General features: G+C 38.2%; 2 protein-coding genes and 1 long non-coding RNA gene across 11 annotated transcripts in view; 1 reads left to right on the forward strand and 2 right to left on the reverse strand.

Moving 5' to 3' along the window:
- Positions 1-23,631, reverse strand: LOC126926883 (uncharacterized). Its single transcript, XR_007714986.1, has 3 exons — positions 23,490-23,631; positions 23,193-23,350; positions 1-1,027 (listed from the first exon to the last, which is right to left on the reverse strand). It is a non-coding gene; the product is annotated as an uncharacterized LOC126926883 (long non-coding RNA).
- Positions 1-23,696, forward strand: part of LOC126926808 (A disintegrin and metalloproteinase with thrombospondin motifs 3-like) — a 163,004-nt gene that overhangs the window by 66,641 nt on the left and 72,667 nt on the right. The window lies entirely within an intron of this gene.
- The window catches only part of LOC126926812 (uncharacterized), a 127,184-nt gene that overhangs the window by 20,504 nt on the left and 82,984 nt on the right, over positions 1-23,696 (reverse strand). The gene's annotated exons all lie outside the window — the stretch shown is intronic.

Here is a 23,696-nt window from a genome sequence, read left to right on the forward strand (position 1 = left end):
TTTTTTATACTCGCGGAATGATCTTTTTCAGAGAATCTTAACGATGGTCGAGCTGATAGAAGGAGCAATGCATGTCTTTTAAACGTCTTCGTTTAAATCATTACGAGGTATTCGAATGAGTTGTAATCGACCATAAGCGTATCGTAATTGAATTATTAATTATTTATTAGAACAAACGATAATTAATATATATTTCTCGATGATACGTTTCTACGTGATATATCTCTTTTTCGTGAAAATTATCTCCTGAATTTTCCACCGTTTTGTACACCATGGTAAATATGTTCGTGAAATAGCTTTCACGATAAAAGTCTCTCGTACCTGCACGATAATAAAACTGTTTTTATTAAATCTCTTTCATTGTTTTCGAACAGAAAATCTATTCTCTGTTGTTTCTTATACGACGCGAAATACGTTCTACGACAGTGCGTTACCGTATAAAGGTTAAACTGTGTACCGTAAAAGGTCAGGCTACAAATGTTGAGAAAGTTGTTTTGAAAATAATGGAAAACGTCAAGATAAAATCAGCATTTCTATCGGTTTAATATCTTTGCATGGAATACAAATTTTATTAATTTTAAAACAATTGACGTTATTTTCAGCAAGTTATTCGGTAAAAAATTCAATCGATATTTCACAAACTGGTTGTTCAACGGATATTCCTTTCTCCGTGGTTGCACAGAATACACATTATTTTTTCATTTTTCTTTTTTTTCCTTATCGAACCTCTGAATTCGTATCACAGTTGCGCATAAATATGCACGACGTAAAATTGCGTTAGACGCTTAATTTGCAATTCTTTCGAAGAATAAAAACACGCGAGTAATCTCTGCAGTAAATTAATAAATTTACTTGAAGGGTACTTGCGCGAAGAAAACATTGTAAATTGCAAAATTGAATAATTTTGATGTTTTACCGGAGAACGTTCTACGTACCGATAAAAATACCGTATTATGAAATTTAACTGTGATTTCACTTACCGAATAAGCTACCACTAACACTGGAAGATTGTGTCGCAACGTCGTTTCTCTGAAAAAAGAATATAAATTTCAATAAACATTGGTCGATCGTTTCTTAGCTTTCGTCTATGCCATCGATCTCGACGAATAGAATTTCCTTTGCAAGTAACAGCCGACACACACACACGCCTCTCTACCCGTACGCTTCCCTCGTTCGTGAATCTGGATGTTATGTTAAGGCTGAACTACATCAAGTTTTCTCCTGCTGGCGAAAAAACTTGTTTCTTGGCACTCGAGGTGATTTCTACGAGAACTCTTAGCTTGGTACGTTAAGAGCTGTACAGGCTACGCCGCCAAACTATACGTCGCTTGATAACTCGAATCACTTTGAATCGCAAACAACTGCAACAACACGAGCCAGAGAAGCGTTAATGGATTGCCGATCCCCGAACCGAGTGCCAAAACGCACTCAACGCGCACTGTTTTTATTCTGCTCAAACCGAGGAGGAAAAAAAAAAAAAGAAATAAAGGCACCTCATCCTCGTTGATCGATAGAATCGTTCTGTTTTGTGTCTGTTGGGGTAAACGAAGTAGCACAAGGTACGTTCCATCACGTTGCGAAACTCGTTCGCACATCGAAGGTAAATGAAGATACGTTTGAAGGAATGAATCCAATTAATTCCGCGAATTGGATGTGAATTCGAACAAAGCCAATAGGAAGCTGCGTCGATTCTCGAATTCTTCCAATAATTGGACAATAATGCCGGCCGCGGGTCAAAGATTGCCGCGCCGGGTTGAACGATAATCGATACTCGGCAATTTTATCAACGAACAATACGCAAACTGTTGTTTCGCGACGGACGCTATCGATAGAGCTGACGGTCGATGACGCCGCTCGAGAATCGTGCAAGGGACAGCAGTTATTTCTTTGCTATTTTTCGGATTAAAGGTTTCCATGCACTTCACCACATTCGAATTGTTAAATTGCACCGCTGTTGACGAACTTGCGTCCTCTGCTCCCATTGCCACGCGCTCGAGCGTCGCATCGAATTTTTGTTGTTCGCTGTTATTCAAAGTCACGTCAATCACAAAGGCTTTCGGCTGCTATTTCGCGTTAATTCAATTCGAGGATCAAAAAGCGGAATAACCGCGTACCAATGGCGACATTGACGCGAACGAGGCGAGTTATTGTTCCCTCGAGTTTGCCAGCAACCTATATGTTTGTTTTATATTCGCTTCTCATCATCCTCGCTCTCCTGGGTAGCACAGAATTTCAGTTACGTTTCTCCTTGGTTTACGTCCATGGTCTACTCTTTCAACCAACGACCTTCGCGTCTCTCCTACTGAACATCTACGCTCGAAGCTTGAAACTTGAACTTCACCTTCGAACGTACCTCTAACTACTTGCACTATCGCTGCGCCTAAACTTTGACAACGTACAGACGTACAAGATGTGAAACTCAGTGTGAGAATATGCAAAAGACGTATCAACACGACGGACCACGGACAGGCCACGGAGGTCTATTACGAAACTTCAAGACACAAACGGAAGTTGTGTAATTAAAAGAAAATAGTTCGACGTATTACTACGAAGTAGCTCAATTTCCTTAACACTTTGACTGACACGCCGAAATCACATGTTTCACTCAGCACGCCACGGGAATATTTTTATTGTTCCAAGCATATAATGGCAAAATAATAATAAAATGACGATGTAAGACAACATTTTTCCGCACTGGACCATTTATCTTATTGGTGGTCAGGGGAGGCCACTGTGGCGCAATTGATAGCGACGCATTATAACAAGGCTTCGTTTATTTCAACAAACCAGTCGCATTCGTTATTTCGTCGCAAGCAAAACGTCCAGAATATATCGTTGAAACGTGTAGAAGATATTAGTAAACAGTATTTGCTCATTCTATATATAATAGTAAGGTATGTGCACACTTCTAACTTGAATTATATGATTATAAAGCAGCATTTACGATTATTTTCTAGTAATCTTAACTTAATGAAGAACGAAAAGGATTTCAATTTGAACGTTGAATCGCGAAAATTTTAAATATAATATAAATTAATATAAATCGCGCTGGAGCTTTGTCCGGCGTGGGAGCTACACAGCTACTCCCTGCGGCATGTCATAGGTGAAAGATTGACACACCCTCGGCGATTCTAGAAACGATGTTGAGAGCGAACCATAGGAATACGAGGCTGTCCGCCTCTTTTGCGAGCGAGCAGAAAGGGAGAGAAAGAAGAACTCTCACCCTTGTAGGATCACGCATGCAGGGGGATGGCGTTCAGGCGGTCCTAGAACCGCTTCATCGCCGTCCCAACGGACCCACGACTAAAACAGGGGATAACGCTAGGGGCAATGCCCCCCCTCCCTAGCATCAAATTCAACAGTCGGAGAATTGTTAGGATTGGCTCGAACAAGAGGACGACGGAAAAGGGTGCAACTGAAGACAATTCATGAGAGGTTCCTGGAGCACTCCTGTCGTACGCGTAGAATGATCATCGTGAAATTTTAGTCGGTAAGAGTCCGACACTACTCTACTGTTACCGATTATTAGCAGCAGCGGAGTGTTCATGAGGATTTCTTCACGTACAAAAAGAAAAAAAAGGTGGAAGAGTAATAAATAGCAAGAAGAAAAATACCGACTAAACAGTCGCAAATTCTTTTCATAGTTGCAACGTAAATCCCATAGAATTGGATAAAGTAGATTGATCGAAAAAATGACGAATGTTAATGTTACGCATCAACGCAACTATCCTGTTATCGGGTTCAAGAATGCGCATGGGTCGTGGCTTATTAACGCGTATATCGTCAGGCATATAGCTGTGCTGTGGTACTCCGGGGCGCAAGGACCTCTGTTTTCGTGTTACCTAAGGGTAGTTACGGTACAAACGGGTCGATTGAGCGGTCGATGAGAAATTTGAGTAAGTCTCTCCCTGCGGAAACGCGAGTTTGGCCGACTACTAGTCTGGGTCAAGGGTCGAGCGACGGATAAAATTTTCGCGTGCAAACGCAAAAATTTAATTGCGTAGATTGGTAAAACCTCGGTTCGGTAATAAATAGAGTTCGCTTAAAAATAAAGAGACCTCGTTTCAAACGAATCAATGTGCACAGTGCACGACGTCGTAGTAATGATCAGTGGCTTCATCTTTGCAACTTGTAGCGAGTCAGACAATGAGTTTCCACTATATCTCGTTTATCTCACGAGTAACCCGCGCATGTCGCGAATTAGAAACGTAGTTTAAAGTATCGATATGCAGTAAACCACTCGTGGCCATCAGCGACGTGTTTTTAACATTTTAGATCTTGTTTAGCAGATTCGCTTGTTTATGAGACTCTGTTGTCCTCTTTGATTTGTTCGCGCAGTATCGCCCGACGGAACGGAAATTGCAAGCTGCAAGCTGCTCTTGGCTTTATTTGCAAATTTATTCGTGCGCACATATTTCTAATTACGATTAACATCACCAAGCAAGAGCAACGCAATCGATTGTCACACGAATCTCTTGACACGTGCGTTTTATGGCAAGAAAGAGGCAAAACTGTGTCGGCGGATTTGGCACGACTTGCAAATTGCCAGCGTTACACGGTCAAGTGAATAAATATTCGCGTGTCTATTTCGTTCGTCGATGGAAAAATTTTATCAGCTCTGTAACTGATACGTTTTACGGCACGACGAACGATTTATAGCAAATTCTTAATGCTTACGATATAATTTACCAAGAGTTTATACCATCGAGTTTATAGGAGCTAGATCACCGGTCGAATATCCTGTCAAGGTATTTGATATTTCGAATTTACGTCTATATCGATAAAATCAGCAACACGGTAAAATGATACAGCAGTTGCCCTACGCGTTATTTTATATATTTCTATCAATTGCGTAGCATCGTTTTAGAAAATTACTGTAAGAAACTACTAGAATTATTTTCTGTTTATTATTTTACGTTTTTCTCTAATTTCAAACACCACGATCAAGTTGGAATAAAGTTAAATTGAAATATATCGATAAGGAGTGAAATTGCATGGCATATGTGAAAAAATAGACGAAATAGATTTTCATGATCTTGATGGCGTAAAGCGTCAAGCGTAATACTAGCAATGTCAATACTAATGTCGATACCGGCAGTAAATTGATCTTGGTGGTTTAACGCACGGACAATCAAGTGCAACCGTGCAACATGCGGATTTAATCAAATTACATTAGAAAATTATGTATGTACACGAACGATACATGGCATATTTAACCCTTTGTATTCCTGTGTGGAGTGTGACTCGACATCAGTTTTTACCTCAGGAACTCCTTTGTCGAGTCCCACTAGACATTCTTTCAGACCCACCTTTTTGTGAAACGCGCGAAAAAAAATCCAGGATTGCATCCTGGAAGTTGTTCCAAGATATACCATACACTTAAAAATTACAAGGTACGACAATAGTGTGAATAAAACTGGTATTTAAATGAATTTGTTTCTTCCTTTGTTTATTTAAATTGTCTTCTTTTTTAGTTAAAGTAAATTTCAAATTGAATTTAAAAGCGTTGCGAGCTGCTGGTAACGAAATTGAAATAAAATTCGGAGTGGAAAGGGTTAATATCAAAGTCACCTAAAGAAATCGAAGTACCCGATATGATTGAAACTTAAAGACAGCCTCTCGTTTGACAAAACAATATTTTACCACTAAGTTCTTTTCTATCAGGTAAAAGCTAATTCTTGGATTATCGAAATCCACAATTACAAATATTAATTTCGACAAACGTTCTCGAGATCGAGCCTCCGTTCATCGATTAAAATATAAACTGTGTTTATCTGAAATTGCTCGTACATGCTGCGACGTAGAATTTTTTTTCAACGATGCTCGACAATTTCACTTTCAATTGTAAAAAATGTTACGCATCGAGCGGAAACGCCTGACTCGAAACGATAACGTTTCATCAGAAAAATCGGAATGTTTCTATTTTTCTATGTTTCGTAGAACTGGCGTTTCTCGTTCGTCGTTTAATTCGTGTTTTGAATGATGTTGAGTTTGACGTTGACTGATCGAAGAACGAGTGGATGAATTTGTAATAGAAAAGTATACTGAAATGATTAAAGGTATAAATATAAGGTATAAATTAAAGGTATAAATAAATATAAAGGTATAAATATAATATAATACTGATTCAGATCCTTAATCTTTTAGTATTACTAGAAAATGGAAGGATAGGGAGCACGTTCATAAATTTATGGCAAAAGAATAGTACCAAAAAAGGTAAGCTTCTGGCTTTGGCTAGAGGCTACAGGGAACATAAAGAGAAATCTGTTTATTAGTTTCTTTGTTCCTAGACCTTGCAACCCAGGACATAATATACATTCAAGGGTAGGATAATATGCGCCGCTCCTTATTTGCAATATATCTGCGTAATAGCAATCTCCAGGCCATGGATATACATAAATAAAGATATAGAGTTTTTCATGAAGTTACTTCAACAGATGAAATATACGATAAATCGCAAGTTAATCAATTCTAAAACAGCGTCTTTTTGTGATTTTTTTTTTTAGAAGGAAAAGAAAGAAACGAAGTTATTGAATTTTGAGGTATGTTTTTATATATATTTAACGAATACAAAAAATTTCTTTTTAAAGTAAAAGAAAAATTATAACAGCGTAAAATTATTTCTAAGCCTATTTCATGGGCTGCATTTTTCAATCGGCGTGATCCTCCACTGAAACGAAGAACCAATAAAGGATTAAATTATTATATATTTTTCTTCTCGGTGGACTAAAAAAAAAAAGGCGGAAAATAAAAAAATGTGTTTTTTAAGAAGAAGGAATAAACTTCAAGGTGCTATAACAATTATTTAAATCAACTTTTTGACAAACTTTTTTAGTTCATCGAGAAGAAAAATATATAATAATTTAATCCTTTCTAGTTTTTCCGTTTCAGTCAAGAATTACGAGATGAATCTTTCACGCCGACTGAAAACGATTAGAAATCTGATATAATTCTTTTGTTAACATTAAAAAAAATTTGTTGTATTCGTTAAATATATATAAAGCCACACCTCAAAATTCAATAACTTCGTTTCTTTCTTTCCCTTCTAAAAAAAATCACAAAAAGACGCTGTTTTAGAACATTCTAATTCAGGACACCCCGTTAAATAATCATATCGTCGAAGTACGTAAGAATTTAAAGCGAGGATCAGCTTCGTGACAGAGCTCGTCTCTGCGTACGAGCGATAAGTCAGGAAAACGTTGATATTTAACTAAAAGTTATTACCGTATACGCGTAAACGTGTTCCTGTCGCATCTACTTCACGCGCTGCAACGCTAGGCGTTCTGACGCGTCATAATCTTTTAGTCGGCTAAATGTAATATCAATCGTTAGCAGAGAAACGTGAAAGCATTTCGGAGTATTTCTATGTACGAGGATTTATCGAGAAAGATATTAAAAATACATTTATCAAACAGCTTACAGCTTAAACAACTGCACACGCCTCTCTGCCTGCGTCTTTACGTAGAAAATATTTTTTCTATCCAAGAGATGTACGCAGATTTTTCCAACTGACCGTATTTTCACTGTATTAAAAGGCTCTATACTACGAAACACGTAATACTTTCTACGAAACCATTTAATAACAAAAGCGACGTAGAAACGTTCGTTCTGTTGCACAGGCGAACGATCAAAATGCGTTTCTTTCATTTCACAGTTTTTACGGGATTCAGAGAGACCGCTGCGGATGTTAAACCGCGTTCGACAAAAATGGCGGAAGACGATTTATCTAAAGCTGTCAGGAAACGAGAACAGTTTATATAATTGGAGTTCGTATAATGGAAGCTTACCAATTTTTCTCGCTACGTATCGCTCTTTGCTCGAATAATACCAGCAAACGTTCCGTTAATTGGGCGTTAATTAAAGTTTTGTTTCAATAAACGCATTTCTACTCTACTTGTATTTTTCTCGATAAATCCCGTGTACGCAGCGAACGCTGAAATGCTTCTACGTTTCCATGCTAACGGTCCATGTTACCATTTAGCCGACTAATTGTCAGTGATTAATAAATTGTGATAATTGGTCGATAAAAAGCGAGTGATAAGTGAATTTATGATACGATTAATCAGCTCTTCCAGATCTCTTTGAAAGCGTGTGCCTAGAATGTGTCGCAAAAGGTAAACGGTGACGAGTATACTCGTCAAACACGGAGTACGTGTGGCTGTTATAACGTAGAATGAAATTGCAACGAAACGACTGTTTTATCTTGTAATTTTATTAATGTCGGCCTAAAATTTGGCAATGGCGTAACTCGTATGCTGTAACTGAGTGAGAAAACGTTGTTTATAAAGCTTAAAGTGTCGTGTATGGTAATACCCCATACAAAATGTTTTATGGAAACATCGATGGATCTCGAAGAGGAGTTTCGCGTTTTACACCTTTCGCTGAAAAGGCGGATGCTGAAATAACGTTATAATCCACATTATATGCAGGTGAGAGGTCAGTGATAAAAGATAAAATGTAAAGACACGATGGATCTGCTATATTCTACGTTCCATCGAACCACGAAATATCTTGGAGCCTTTAAAGCGTACGGAACAGAAAATTTCGTTATCGAAGCAGATGAGAATGTAACAATGTAATGGTGCAAAATTACAATACATATATGCGATATAAAAAGAATAAATCTGTTCGTTTCTCACTTGTCTTTTCAACAAAATCCATTATCTTTTATTATCGTAAGTCGGCAGCTAGAATATACGATTAATTCTAAAAATAGTGCAAGTGATTTAAGCATTTAAGAGGCACATTTTTGAACAAACTGCTCGTAAAATTGTACGACGCGTAAATCTCACTTTAGAAGATCGTATATTTTACGAAACGTTTTATTGCGTGTCGGAAAAATACTTTTTAACGCGTTCGAACGCCGAACGTTGAACGTCGAAACGCGTCTAAAAACGAGATACAGCGGCGATCGAAGGGAAGTTTAAAATTCACAAAACTGTGTACGATAACTGCACTAATTGCGACTTTCATCACCAACAACGTTGAAGACAGTCATCCGTATCAAGCTTGTTCGCAATCCAATTCTTCTTATCAATTACAACTTTTCTTTTTTTCTAAAACTGTCGCGTTTCTTTTATCCTTTTTTTTTTTTTAAACTTCCTCTCGTCCTCCATCGTATACGACTTGCTGCAATTTCACAGCCACCGGCACGTACGTGCCACAGAATAGACGACTATCGTCGACGATTTTGAACAAATTTTAGAAACAAGAAAACTTAATAAAATTCGTGATGTATCAATTTGAAGCTGCCTCACCTTATCCGCCAACGTAGATGAAGCAGTAAATACACCGACGTACGGATACTGTTTGCAACCACTGGGCGTCTACATTTCTTTTCCACCCCTGTCTTTCCCATTCGCCCACACATTTTTTCCCCCGTCACGTATCTCGCACACACGCGTGCGCTATACGCACATACGGAGAATTACAGCACGCGAACCACACAAATCAGTCTCAATTACGAATTAATAAAGAAAGTCGATGTTTCCCGCGAAGATGGTCCGCGAACTATATCTTCCGGGTATTCGGACGTGATTTCCATTTCGAGATACGATTTGGAATGCCAAAATGAAATTAGCGTGGAGATTTACGTCCGCCAGCCGTGCGATCGACCGATTGCCTTGAAATTAGAGTTGATTGTGGAACAGATTGGAGTTTGTTACTGGCGACGGTTAGCAAACTGTGAGACGGATCGTAAAAAGGATTTCGTGCGGCGTATCCTCTGATTAATAGTCTTTTGAACTGTTCATTAAGACGAAACACTGCTGGATAATGGGCGGAGAGAATTTTCTTGAAATCTGTTTTGCTCCGCAGCGGGTAGACGATCCACGGATATTTTTGACTTGGACGAATTCTACCGACATCTATGGAGGCGTCTCCTAGCGAGCGATTCGTCGTAAGGTTGTTGGGGGCAGACCAATCGGATTCAAAAACCCGAGTACGACGAATTGAAAAATTTCGAAAGCGGAACAAAACCAATTTTCATATCAATGACTGAATCTTTCTGACGATTGAAAAATTGGACGGTTTCCCGAGAATTTCGTGAAACCACGTGTATATATGTCCGCGAATCTTTTCGTCGAGTCTGAAGAATAAATGCACGAATATAAAATTAGATAACAAACATTAGATCGAGGAAAGGCGTGGAAAACATTAAATATCTTTGCATAGACAATTTTTATCGGATTGTCGGGACGTTTTTATCGAAGTTTCAGTCCTTTTCTATTGCGATTATCTGTGTCGCGGAATGATTTACATAGAAATGAATTGAACAAAGGTGAATGTAGAATACGAAATTACCTTTTCCCCAACTTTCAAGCTTTCCCTGCAGTAATATAAAGATTCACGTTCCCTTCGTACATAAGATCGAATGTAAAACTTCTAAATAAGAAAGCCAAGCCCCATCTCTTTGAAATCAGAAATGGTCGATCACTTGAATCTGAATCTTAACAAATAAACATAGATGGTGGCTTCAAAGGTTATTCGATATAAAGAATCTTCGAGTTCGTCATCGAATCTACATGCAATCGCGAAAGGTTAATCGCTGTTCCACGGAGTCTTTCTCGCCCGAAACATTTTACCCGTATTTTATTATGCATCGCTTCTAATTTAACCGACTTATCGAAACAAACGAAATTTACCTATTGCGTAAACTCTCTCGAATAGGACGATGAAGTAGCCGCAGGTAGGTAACTCATTGTCGGCGCATTGAAATTCAAATTCTACGAGACACCCGTACACCCGTACACACCCGTGGACAGATGGAACATTGGAGGAGACAGAAACGCGAAATTATCGGTAGCGGGGAAAGGAGAAACGAGGTTAAAATGGAAATATAGAAAAAATGTATGAAAGAAGAATGAGTCTAAATATCACATGGCAGAATTGAACTCTTCAGGTAGGTTTCTCCTTTCGATAGACCAGAGGTTACGTGCACTGCATTTAAATGAAAATTGAATTTCCTGTATACGTACTACAAAGTATAGAGTAATTTGCCCATGCGAGATAAAATTTCAAAAGGAAATTCACCTTCATTCTCTTTCTATTTAGTTCATTAGTTTCGGGAATAAATAATACAGACAGGTAATTCTATTTTACTTTTCGATCATTCTTTCGACCTTTACGTATTAAGCTCTTTATGTTGCCTGAATTTTCAATACTTGGGAAAATTATTCCCACAATCATGCAATCCAGAATTTCGATTAGATTTATTTATTTATTTATTTGAGACGTTAAATATTTCCAACTCTAATTTACTGTCGTTCGAGAAGAAGGCGCGAAAAAGTCGGGTTTAAATCGAATAGACGAGAAGAAGAAGGAATTTTATAACGTCTAAAGCCACGTTTTATGTAATTCTATGGAATAGGTTCGCGGAATATTTTCAATTATTCGATAAACTTAGTTTCTCGTTCGAGCATAAACATGCACTTGCACGTTTCGTCCACGCATTTTCTGCGATACCACGCTCAACGATTAACTAATTATATCATTGTAGAGTATATAGGCTTATTAATTAATATAATAAATTATTATATACTTCAGGTGAACGTACAAGCGCGCGCGTGTGTGATGACTTTATTCGAAAAAAAGAATTTGTTCTTGTCGTTGCGTTGTTCGTTCATTCATTATTCATCTGATTAGTAACATCTGGTTCTTAATACTCGGTCCTAATAGTAATAGCAGTAAGCTGGCTTAATTTTCCTCTAATTTTTAAAATAGTTTTAATATTCAAAGCTGTTTAACATTTTAATATTCAAAGCTGTTTAACATTTCATCCTTGGAACACTCTCAGTACGTATGTATAAATAGTGTGTACGTGTGTATTTTTTATCGTAGTTTAGGGTATCTTCCACCTCAATTTCCAAATAGTTTCCTTTAAATTCATTTTTATGAAACAATACTGACACGCAAGAAGGGTACATCAAACAGTCTTCGACTGTTACTTCCTCGTCGATTATTCCACATCACTTAGAAATATTATTTGAAATTTTTATATTTACATTGTGGATATACGAATATTTATATTTTTACGGTCACACTAAAGTGTTAAAACCCGGACAGATATTTGTCGTACTTTTTAAATATCCTAACGAAGATTATACTTTGAATGTCCTATATATCGTTGCATATTCTGTGAATTCTATGCATCCTTAAATTCTATTACTCGCTTCTTTTATCTTCCGAATCTTTAAACATTTCCCACACGTATACGCGTCACAATCTGATTGTTTCGCACAGAACATGAAACCGGTATACCTGGTCGTTAAAACGTCACCAAATTAATAGTGAAACGAACGAATGATGATATTCGTCACATCGTTATTGCTACTTCAACCAACAACCAATCTCGTTCTTTCTGCTCGAGTAAAAAGTCTCGTTAAAAATACCAGTTTTCATTTTATATAAAAAGGAAAAAAATTCCGACCTTACGATATTAATTCTATGCTAATTGAACGTAGTTATCTTCGAAGAAATTGGCTTGCGCGCTTCTTATGCATAAATGCAGCATTTCCGCGTAAGCTGATTCGTTGTTTGCTAGGTCGCGATTTAGCGAGCCATCGAGAGTCAAAAAGCTTCCTTTCTTTGACCCTTGTTCCAATTGGACCGAAACTACGCTCGTTACATCGACGGAAAAAGTACGAAAGATTTCGCAAATCGGAGACGACGCTGGGAACAACGGAAAAGTTCCTCGAAACGTTTATCCGTGGTCGTATCTCGTGCGAGTAATTCCAATCGATGCCCGGGATAAGCGTGACCCGTATTCCATACCGCCGGGTGTTCATCGATGTCACTGAAATTTTCTCTCGCTTTCAACTTCTCTACGCTAGTTAATAAAGCTCGGCAATCGTTGCAGGGTATCTCTCCCACGCGTTTACGCCGAATCGCCTACAACATGAACCGATATCGCGCCTTTTTTCCTTTACTATTGCGCAGCTTCAACTACGACCTTTCCGCGACACGTATTTCAATGCTAGCGGCTGCGACAAAAGCCGCATGAAGCACGGCGAATTAAAAGCGCGTCAGAGTAACGCGGAAAACATTGTTCGTAGTTTTCGTTAAAAAATGATTTGCAAAGGAATTTTACCGTTGCAAAAACGGTGTATGTAAATGGTGGAGATAGGAACAAATGGATAATAGATTTTTTCTTTTGTAGCGCGGGCGATAATATTTAACTTTATCAGGTAAATAGAATACCCGCTCGTTCGACGAATTTTGTTTTACGATCGAGCCCCTATGACTTCAAAAACCTGCACGAGGCTGCAACAATTTTCTTTGATTCCTTTCGTTCCGCTGCCTTCTATAAGTGAAAATAAAGCTTGCTTTAACTCGAATCATCTACACGTCCGGATACGTTATTTTAGCTCTGTAACTCGAGTTTAGAACACGATCTAACCCAGCCCAGACTTCTACATGGCCAAGTTTACCTGTGCGAGTACAACTTCCATATTGCCGCTACTCTAACAAGTTGCTCTCTGCAACTCTAACTTTTCCAGCTATACGTTACGAGCCGTCAGCAACCAATCTTTCTTCCTATTGTTGGCATTGTCTGGAATAACCATAAAGATATAGAGATACAGAGTACGAGGGTCGTACGTTACCGTGTAAATGGATGCGATATGAGAATGGGAAGAGAATGCCCTGTTAGACGGATAAAGGCGCCTTTTGTCCTTGTTCAACGCTAATCTTACCAAGCCCGGCGAAACGACATAGAAAATTTGATTTAAAATTGTGCATTTGCCCTTATTCATTTCGTCAAGAGTTAGTGTTAATCAGGTACGATGGTTAATCTGTGTTACACACTTACGTATGTAGCTGCGATAACAAAACTTTCCAACGGTTTCGTCGATACAAGTATCACATCGAAGCGTAAGTGCCAATAGGCCTAACCAGTCATCGATATCCCTACAATCCCTCCAACGAATATTTGAAAAAGGGCGTGACGAAAATGACGTTCGAAAACGAAAATTCGTTTCCTTTTGTCGTCTCTCAATATCTCCACTGCGCACACGGTTGGTAGGCGTCCGCTACCATTGCCACGTGTAAACGGTCACGGACGAAAATGACGTTGGAAAAATTAAATTCCTTTCTTTTTGTCGTCTCTCAATATCCCCACTGCGCACGCGGTTGGTAGGCGTCCGCTACCGTTGCCACGTGTCAACGGTCAAGGACGAAAGTGACGTTCGAAAACGATAATTCGTTTCTTTTTATCGTCTCTCAATATCCCCACTACGCACGCGGTTGGTAGGCGTCCGCTACCATTGCCAAGTGTAAACGGTCACGGACGAAAGGACGTTCGAAAAGGAAAATTCCTTTCTTTTTGTCGCCTCTCAATATCTCCACTACGCACGCAGTTGGTAGGCGTCCGCTACCGTTGCCACGTGTAAACGGTCACGGACGAAAGGACGTTCGAAAAGGAAAATTCCTTTCTTTTTGTCGCCTCTCAATATCTCCACTACGCACGCAGTTGGTAGGCGTCCGCTACCATTGCCACGTGTAAACGGTCACGGACGAAAATGACGTTCGAAAAATAAAATTCCTTTCTTTTTGTCGTCTCTCAATATCCCCACTGCGCACGCGGTTGGTTGGCGTCCGCTACCATTGCCACGTGTCAACGGTCACGGACGAAAGGACGTTCGAAAAGGAAAATTCCTTTCTTTTTGTCGCCTCTCAATATCTCCACTACGCACGCAGTTGGTAGGCGTCCGCTACCGTTGCCACGTGTCAACGGTCAAGGACGAAAGTGACGTTCGAAAACGATAATTCGTTTCTTTTTATCGTCTCTCAATATCCCCACTACGCACGCGGTTGGTAGGCGTCCGCTACCATTGCCACGTGTAAACGGTCACGGCCGAAAGGACGTTCGAAAAGGAAAATTCCTTTCTTTTTGTCGTCTCTCAATATCCCCACTGCGCACGCGGTTGGTAGGCGTCCGCGACCGTTGTTACGTGACAACGGTCACGCACGCCCACCAACCGCGTGCGTAGTGGGGATATTCAGAGGCGAAAAAAGAAAGGAATTTTAGTTTTCAAACGTCAGGTAACAATGGTCGCGGACGCCTACCAACCGCGTGCGTAGTGGGGATATTAAAGGGCGACAAAAAGAAACGAATCGGATCAAGAAAACATTTGTTGAATCGAGAGTTGTACGTAAAGAGTCGAAAACGAGAATTGTTAATAAATATACTATTAAACATCTACACATCCTGCACCAAATAACCTCACGTATTTACCGTACGAATGTGCGTGCGTTATTAGACGAACGCATTATATATATGTCGGAGATGAAAGAGCACCGGAGCCTTCCCCTCGGAACTTTGGGAAGACACCTAGTACCGTAATTTAGATTTCACCATAGCCGTATTGAGAAAGCCGTTGTCATTCGATCCGACTGTACTTATTCGAGATTTATGATAATGAGCTCGGGCTCGAGGCGACAACCAGTCGCCGAACGTAGTCGCGGTCAAGGGGATGAACGTTTTGTTTAACCAAGGCAGGAAGTAACTCTATACGATGGTAAACGATGGTAACGATGGTAAACGTTTCAATGGTTTCTGTCCCGTGGCTCGCCACACGCAGACTATGCTTCGAGTAAGACGATTACCAGATGTTGATGCGTCTCCACAGTACATGTTCGGCTAGCCCGAGGACCCGCTATAAATCTTAAGATCTATTTAACGAAAGTCCTTCAAACCGACAAACAACCTTTGTTCCAACTACGGGAAAATTGGAGAAGTCTATTTTTCTCACGAACGACGCGGCCCGATGGCGACTTTCTCTTAAGGGCGGCTAGCACCCTTCCCCTATTTCCTCCAACTAAGTAACTCCAATTTCCCTCACTTTCCGAATGAAGACTTTTCTCCGCGAATCCGATGATCTGGTGCCCTTAGACACACCCATCGTAGTTTTCCTCGACAGCGTCACCGTGATGGAGAGACACTCTATCGTACGATTTTAACGACGATACAAGTAATTCTCCGATACGTAGTGCTTGTTCTGTGGCGACCTGAATATAACTTAGACTTCCACGAAGTATACACGTTCGACATCCCGTTGACCGCGGATTCGTTACCGGACCCGAGGCCATTGTCATAACGCCGCGAGTATCTAACATTGTGATTAATTACCAACGCTGTAATACCACTCACTTGTGCCAATAAACTCTACCATTGTTACACCGCATCGATGGCCAATATCAACGAAGATTCATCGAACACCTCCACCCCCAATCCTATCATCTAGCCGACATATATATTTCGCATTTTCAGTCTTCGTCGTAGTCGATCCTTATCGTTTTAAAAGTCGTACGGTTCCAGAGCATTTGGTCGCAGTCGCAGACCTTTCGGTTAGCGAGCTCGTTAGCGACTGTCTTATGAAACTCATGGCGAAGAATGAACCTACAGTTTTAGGTCTGAATTTAGATCCCGAACGATCGGAACCACACTGAGACAGACGTCTGTCTTTCTTTGTACATTTACGCAAATAAGATCATCAAGTAGTCAAACAATTTGATGCTCGGATCTCGATGATTGCGAACAATTACATTTCTGTTCTATTAACCGATCTGAGTGTTCCATATTTTACCTTTTCTGCGATGTCGATTCGATATTAAGAATTTATTTATAACGTTAGAGGTATAAGGCTAACACTTAGATGGAGCGTAATTACAAGAATCTTTTACATATCGCAACTGAGGCTAAAATAACAAAAAAAGAATAAAATAAAAGAATAATAAAAATAAGGTTTTGCGTGTGTGTGTATGATTAAGCGAGAATACAAGGCAAGAGGGAGGATAATTATTGTAAATCGAGTTTATGGCCAGCAGTCTGAACATAAAGTATACTACGTTGCAAGCTACGAGTGAACGTAAAAACTGTATTACTACCGTTACGTTACAAGGCACACGCACGAGCGAAATGACAAAGTTAGGATAAAAAGATTAGAAAATAAAACCAAGCACGCTGTAATGGTATTTCGCGACGTATTTTATTCTGTAACGTTATATCTGGTATGGTTATACCTTTCGATAAAAATCACAGATAATAAACCGAGTCTCCGTTTCAGTTGTAAGAAAATAAATTTCATTTTGTATTATGTGACGTTGCACTTTGTACAGCAAATCAACCGTTTCTCATATTTCGAAATATACACATAGCGTTTTATGCGTAAGGAGAGATAAGAAGCACACGGGACACTTGTGTACGTACGTTGTAAAGGACTTTCAATTTTGCATATGTGTCAGTCATCACGCATGAAATAACCGGACCAAAACAGTGGATACGGCGATACGTGTTTGACACGGCCAACCAGCGTTTGATTTGCGTTGAAATCAAATTTTTCGGTTCAACTTCACCGAAACTTCTTCTTATTCTAAAGTTATTAATACCGTTGAAGTGGATCTCACTTCAAACAAAACTTTACATCTTCTCTCTAGTGTTTAGTTTCCTTAGTCCTGCGAGAGATACAATTAGGCCTCGGCATAACGATCCTCTTTCAGAGGCTTCTTTGGTTTCAATTATAGCACCGCGAAAATCATCGCCGACATACAGACAACATAGACAATAAAGCGGAAATGCCAACAAACCGAAAGGATCAGAAAACTTCGATAGACCTAACGGCCATCAATATATTAGGTTGTGTTTTTCTTTTACAGACACGTCTTTTACAACGATGCATCTTCATACAACATGAAACCTATTTTGACAGAACAAAATGGATCATACGTAATTCGATAAAATAATATAAAACGAAAAATGTTGTGCATCCATTATTTCCTTATAAAACGAAAGAAACTTTTCGAACGACCTAATATTTCGACATCACAGTCGTTGATCGTCAGTTAGCCACCGGAGAGTCAAGAGTGAAGAATCGCTAAAATCGAGAGTTGTCATATCGCACGACTGCTTTAAGATCAAGTTCGAGTTCAATGATCATCGTTTTCTGTTTAATCCACTGTAATTAATCCATCTATCGATACATCATTACATAGGATAGAAACTACTGGAAATCCTAATTTCTAATATTTCTCTCTTTAGTCCAAGATAAAAAATACATCAACAAATACCGTCGACATCTTTAGCTAATTATGCAATAACGACGATGAAATCATTGAATATATTCGTTTAACCGCATCGCAATTATGGTACAGATATCTCACGACATTGCATATACACAGCCCGTACGATGGCCACGAACAAGTTATTTCACGACGCAATACGTTTGTACGACGCTACGAATGCGTTATTTCGCAACACAATACCGTTCGTACATTCCCACGGACGAGATATTCCGCGCGTCTGTTTTTCCGCAATTAAGCACAGCCCTAATAAACAAACACTTGCTTTTATACGAGACGTTTTTATTACGTTCGGATACGTATTATAATTTATCTCACAAATTTCCTGCCTTTCTATCCACTGTATACGTCAGAGACGAAGATTTCTAGTAGAAACACAATTCCATTGATTTTACCATCCAGGTGAAATACGTACGATACACGTATTGCGTAATATTTGTATCATTATGTATGTATCATTATGTTAATACAAATCTATACAATATATTCTTACAGGATTTATCATAATCGACAACGTAACGATCTGCAATGTTCATGAAACTTCGAATCAAAACATCGATAAAAACGGGATCGACGAAGCAGAAAATACGAGTCCCGTCGGATGCAATCCGACAGTTTAAAATCTGTTGTTCTTGATATCCGATCCTACTTTAAAATCGAAGCGTTCGTAAACCGATTAAAATCATAACTGCTTAATTACGATAATCAGGTGAACTCATTGGCCAAGGATCAAGGGTCTAGAATTAATATCGAGCTTAGTTGTTGGGTCACAAATAGGTCGTATACACCCGCTTGATGGCTATTCGACGTGCTTTGACCATAAAGGTTCGCAATACTAGAGTATCTTCAACGAAACGCAGTGTAACGTTGCAGCAGACAATGAGAGGCACCGACGTGAAAACGTACATACTTCATGGCTGCTGTCCCTTCCATTCTCGCTTTCTTCTTAACTGACTAAGAACGAGGAAAGGAAAAAAGACTTGTTCTCGACTTTTCATTTCATCCCTTACGTTACACGAAGGCATTGTCAGCGTCTCTTTGAGATTTTGCTCGGCGCGTTTCTTTCGCGTCGCCTATCGTCGATGCGCGATATTATTCGATATCAACGAAACAACGCCATTAAGACACGTATGGTCTCGCCCTTGTAACGCCACTGTGGCTGAGAAACTATATTACGCGTGATATAAAACGTATTATAGCAACGTGATATAAAGCGATAAAAATTATGTGGTTTATATAGTTTGTATCTTCTACTTCTTTTAAGACAGGGAAATTTATAGCGGCGAGCATTTGTAGAGCGACAAGTAGGTACATACGTTGATTTTTAAAGGCTTGTACAAGATTTTTAAGCGGAAATTCAATTTCGTTGGTTTCTGTTTAATTGGATTTGAATTTTTAAAAGGTAATGAATTTTCCCGATCGAACTGTTAGTTTAAACGCGGCCTTTAATTGTATCACGAACATTATTTTACGTTACTCTGCAACGTTTCCTCTATGTAATATATTCAATGTTTGTATACGCGATCTTCGCCTTAAGAATTACTCAAATATTTGGTTTTAATACGAAGGATTGTTTTAAAGATCATTTTCACCTCTATAAATATTTATTGTGTAAACCGTGTGTATAATTTGCGTAAAGCTTAAAAGATTTCCAATTTAACATTCGCACGTGAATTAAGACTGTTACTTGGAAAAATCATCGAACTCAAGAACCACACTCTTCCTCGCGTTCAAACTTATCCGCCTGTGCAGTTCGTAAATTCACTTCTTAGGTTTCTAATGAATTTTCAAAATAAACCTTCAACCTATCTATGTATGTATCTATACGATTAAACAAACCGTGGATTTTTATGCATTTCTAAATAATTTGTAGATATTATTCTAAATATCCATGGAACTATCGATTAAAGAATTATTATTCACGAGAATATAAGAAACAAAGATTATTAAAGTTATTTTATCTGGTATTACATGCGTGTAATTCGCGAGTCAATAACTTTATTTAATTATTTTGCTAAATTGATTCCTCGTCTCCTATATTTGCAGAAAGATATTTCTGTTGCGTCAAATACGTTTCCATTTTATATTATCTTCCACAGAGGTACTACATACGTATTATCTTTCTGTCTATCTTAACTTCAATTTTATTAACTCGTCGCTTGTTGACTTTGTCAAATGTCCTTTGTTTACTTTGAAGTTGCGAAGCACGGAAAGCTTCCTAGGTACGTGTCCCACTCAGTCTAATAAAAAACGTTCAGGTGCGCGAAAAAGAAAAACGCAAAGTTCAAACGCACGCTAATAGATGGCTATATTTAAAAAATTACTCATATTAAATATATTAAGGGCTAAGTGACTTCAATTTTATTAGCTCGTTTCCTGCTGTCTTTAATGTTGCGAAACAGGAAAAACCTTCCTATCGCTCTCATCTAATAATAAGCATTTGGGTGCACGAAAAAGTAGAAGATTCAAGCCAGGATCAACGGAAAGTTTTACTTAAAAAATCAAATATGAAGAATCGAAAAACTTTTATTCATCTCCGATATCTATTCATCTCTCCGAGATGTATCTTGTTAAGATTATCCTCCTTCGAGGATTAAACGCTTCATGGCTATATAAAATGGTAACGAGTAGCGCCCTCTTCTAAAGTATTTAAAAAACAGGAGTAGGTCAGTGTGAAATTAAATGGCTGGAATTTTCAGCGATTTCCATAGACAGTGTCTTTGAAATACCTAATTCTCGCTGTTTCACGTATAAGCGAAATAGCGCTCAGCTTTCCAGCAAAAAGCAAATAGCTATATTCTGTAGTATTTGAAGCATCGACTGGCGAACAAATGCGAGAGGAAAAGTTTCGTGAAATTTACATCTTGAATTTCGTTATTTCATTTAACGCAGAGGGATTGGCGTCCGCTACGATCGATACGTTGGCAGATTTGCCTGCGGTTTCTAGCGATTGTCGCGACGATTCTAATTGAGTTTTGCGAAAGAAATGAAATTAAACGTTGGCCGTTAATCGATGGCTGGAAAATAAAATGGATTGCCATGATTCGTCGTATCCCCCGCCTTTTGTTTCTTTCTCATCTTTCGCGTTTCACGGTCTTCACCAATTACTATATAGAGCCGTACTTTTCTGCTGGCAACTTCAGTTTACGAGATTAAACATTAGCTGGTCCCGTTTCGTTTGATAAAACTGACATCTCATATACGACCTGAGGCATTCTACGAGCTTGGCGCAGGTTTAATAGAAATGTTCGGTAAATATGGACACAGATAGCGAATGTTACTTGTATAAACATTCACTCTGATCGAGAACTAAAAAATCTGGAATTTTCTGCTCTTGTGCTGAATTACAGTGGTTCGCGAAAATATTTGAATATCCCTGCAAACTCCTTGTGGACATATTATTAAGAATATCTTGATATCCTATCGATACTGTGACAAGATTAACGTATTATTACAATTTCAAACGAGTATGACAATGTATGTAAGAGTCGCAGGACATTTACTGCGATTATTTGTATGTTTGAGACTACTACTAATATTGTATACTAATTTTTCGTTAAGCATATGTTTGCAATAAATGCCTTGCAACCTCTATATATATATCGAATTGGTTTCAAATTTTCCATAATGTATTAATAACAAGAGTTCTGTAGAAAACGTTCGAATAATGTATTCAATTACACGTAATTGATATTGCCTATTTAATATAATCGGAGAAATAGTCTCATTCATTTCATAGTCAATTCATTTTAAGAATTAGCGGGAATACGAGTACGTAATAGGAACTTTAATAATCCCAGAATCCCATAGGCAAGTAAAAAGAAATAATTTAATTGAATTTGCTTTAGTTCGACTTTATTTCTATTTCTTATTTAATGCAATTCTATTTTATTTAATTTTAATTTCCATTTTTCTTTCATTTTATTAATAATTTAATATAATCCTAGCTCAATAACATAAATCATATAAAAAAGGATATATAAATAAATCGGTACAATACGATGCAAGCTAAATTTATGTACCAAAACTTTGACAACACCTTATAGATACGATAACTAATTGGAAATTAAGTAAAAACTACTTGTAATAACCCGCATTGCTTGTCAGGTAGGAGAAGATATTCAATCAACAAATAATTTCGCTACGTTCGAAATCTTCTCGCTCCTTAATCCATTTTCTTTCTGATTACAATAAACAGCATTAATTCCGTTCTCGATTAATTAATTTTATCAGTAGTATACTTATATCATTCTATAAAACATTAAATAAGTGACATTTAAGTTAAAAAATTATTTGCATATTATTATTTATACACTTTTGTTTGCATATATCATTATAAAAATTAATGGAATAAACTAATAGGATAACATATTTCTTAAACAAATGGAAAAATGAAAAGTCGATGGATTTTCATTTAACAAGCGTGTATCATTTGTAGCATTATGACAACTTAGCGATCCATTTGCTCAGCAAGTACTATCTTCAATAACTAAATCCTTTTAAATTAGTTAAACCTTCAGTGTCCTATTTTCCTATTCACTAAACGACATTTTTAATACGAATCAATTCGTTTCGCTAAAGACACTAAAAATTGATTATTAAAATAGAACTATACATTTTATATATTTTACACTAGTTCTCGTTGTCATATGATTACAATGACCTTAATGAATAAACGATCCTAAACAGCAACAGCATAAACGAGCTTATCTCAAGTATATCAATATTATACCAATATGTAGAAGTTTATATTTCCAAAATACCTGTCTTTAAAAGTAAAATAATAGCAAACAAGGCAGTAAATAAAGTAAACGATCGTATTGCTCAACAGTCTTAACAAATAAAGCAACGATGCTAAAAGTAACAAAAATTGCTCCATAGCATATGTCCTCACAATTAAATTACGAATTAAAAAGGAGAATAAGAGTAAAATTAACAAATCGAATGTAAGCAAATGAAAGAATCATTCTGTATTATGTTTCCCTCGCTAGTGGCGGGATATTCAAACTTTTAATAATGATAGCGTCTCTTCAATCAAGAAATCACACATCCAAAAACTTTTACCTCGTAATAACGGTATTATTATACCATCGAATAAGTAAAAAATTAACACTCACCAAGAAAACGGTATAAGCAACGAAGATTTACAGCTTGGCCTTCGCGAGACAATAGTGGTGGTTGGCGCCAGACAAGTGGTCGAGAAGAGTATGCCCTACTGCACAATCATAGGCGTAGATCGTGCACCCGAATTGTCCCGTCTGTCGATGGATATTACCTGCAACGACCTCCGTGATACATTTCTTGCGCTACGCGAATAGGTGCACCTGTTTGCGTGCCACTTAATATCGCGTACGCACGAAACAGCTCGAGAATTATCCACGAATTTTACGAATTCGCAGTTACTAATCGCTTACCAAACGTCGATTATGTCGTTAGCGCTTGAAAAGACATTCGAATGTAATTGTTGCAAAAGATAAAGGACCTTTGTAAAATAGACGATCCAATTCCTATCGCGTTCACAGTCGAAGCGGTACTGTGAGGCTCGTTGCGACCCGGCGTCCCTTTATACGATCGACCCCCGAGCTCAATAGCCAATCACCGTTACGCATTCTCCAACGTTC

The sequence above is a fragment of the Bombus affinis genome, unplaced genomic scaffold, assembly GCF_024516045.1.
Source record: "Bombus affinis isolate iyBomAffi1 unplaced genomic scaffold, iyBomAffi1.2 ctg00000059.1, whole genome shotgun sequence".
Taxonomy (NCBI): domain Eukaryota; kingdom Metazoa; phylum Arthropoda; class Insecta; order Hymenoptera; family Apidae; genus Bombus; species Bombus affinis.